Source organism: Grammomys surdaster, unplaced genomic scaffold (genome assembly GCF_004785775.1).
Source record: "Grammomys surdaster isolate TR1022 unplaced genomic scaffold, NIH_TR_1.0 203, whole genome shotgun sequence".
In the NCBI taxonomy this organism is placed as follows: Eukaryota; Metazoa; Chordata; class Mammalia; order Rodentia; family Muridae; genus Grammomys; species Grammomys surdaster.
In genome coordinates, this window is record NW_021604648.1 from 8,125,481 (window position 1) to 8,125,711 (window position 231).

The following is a 231-nucleotide window of genomic DNA, read 5'->3' on the forward strand; positions in this document are numbered from 1 at the left end:
GCTACATTGTATCTTTGTATCTGAGCCGGGATGAGATAGAATATACTGCGGTAAGAAGATGTAGCAGAATAGGCTATTCACTGCATGATGAACAGGAAGCAAGGGAACAGAAAGGGGTTGGGAAAAAGACACAGCACACACACACACACACAAACTGTGATATATATGTATATATAAATACATATGTATATATACATACGCATGTATAAATTCATATATATGTATATATAA